The sequence below is a fragment of the Engystomops pustulosus genome, chromosome 9, assembly GCF_040894005.1.
Source record: "Engystomops pustulosus chromosome 9, aEngPut4.maternal, whole genome shotgun sequence".
NCBI classification, from domain to species: Eukaryota; Metazoa; Chordata; class Amphibia; order Anura; family Leptodactylidae; genus Engystomops; species Engystomops pustulosus.
Genome location: NC_092419.1, coordinates 97,581,771 through 97,583,112, shown reverse-complemented (window position 1 = coordinate 97,583,112; position 1,342 = coordinate 97,581,771).

The following is a 1,342-nucleotide window of genomic DNA, read 5'->3' as shown; positions in this document are numbered from 1 at the left end:
CTACCAGAAGCATGTGGCGAGTCCCAGGGAGCTGCTGCAGTTAGTGTCAGTCTCCTCTCCTCCACACTTATCCAGCTTCCTCCCCACTTCCTATCATTTGCATTGAGCAGACAGGGGAGGGAGGGGGATAGTGTGGTGGAAAGGAAGAATGAAGAGACGCAGGCACATATAGGCTGCGGCTGCCCCCCCCCCCCCCTGGACTCACCCCACGCTGCTTGCAGGGAGCCAGGTAATGTGAATTAAACTTATACAAAGTACTGAAATAATTTAGAGTGCTGACAAAATCAGCATAGCTTAGGCCAGTGGTGGCGAACCTATGGCACGGGTGCCAGAGGCGGCACTCCGAGCTCTTTCTGTGGGCACTAGGGCCTTGGCTCAAGCACACCAGACAGGAGTCAAAGAATTTTCCTGAAGTTCCATACAACTCTAAAGATGCTGCTTTCAGTGATATTTTAAAGTGATACATACTTGGGACTGTAGGAAAAAGGGAATGTGTAGACAAGGCCAAATTATCTTTGGAGGACCTCCTGCTGGCCCCATGATTCTCTGTGTACAGAGGGACACTGGAATCAAGCTACAATGATACAAATTTTCCATCTTTTTTTCTACTATGTTGCTGTCCTCAGGAGGCCAGTATGATTGAACGTTGTTGAAGAACAGGGAGCAATAAGTTACTGCTTTATTTTTGGTTGGCACCTCGCGAAAAATGAGGGTTTGGGGTTGCAGATTGGGCACTCGGTCCCTAAAAGGGACTAGCTTAGGCTATTGCGACCTGTTACCAGCTAAAAATTACATTCCTGGTGACTGGTTCACTTTAATGCACACAAGATCTGGTTGAGGGGAGTCTTTTATTTAGGGTGTCCCCAGAAATGCCACATATTCTACTGTTTGAATGTTGCCCCTCTAGATTACTCCTGCAAAGCACATCCATATTTATAGTGTGCGATGCAACCCAATAAAGTCTTCTTCAAAAGTTTTTACTACGCCTCAACTAGCCTCAAAATTTATTTTTCCACAGGAACAAATCTAAAAATACCAAAAAAAAAATCCGGTTCAGAGGAGTATATATTCGGATCATGGCGGTTTGGATTGGGCACCTTGTGAAGAGGCTGCGACCACTAATCTCCTGAATGGTAGAGAGGGCAGTTGTCAGATGTGACCCAGCAGTAAATAGGTAAATACCCCTCGTAGCTGCCGACCTTCCCTCCGACCCTTTGATGTATTTGACTTCATTTAAAGAGCTATTGACACACTTCAGAAACTGGGCTGAACTTCCAAATATTTTGGTTTCATTTAGTGCGGGGGGGAAGGTTTGGAAGAAGTTGGCCTGTCTCCAATTAAG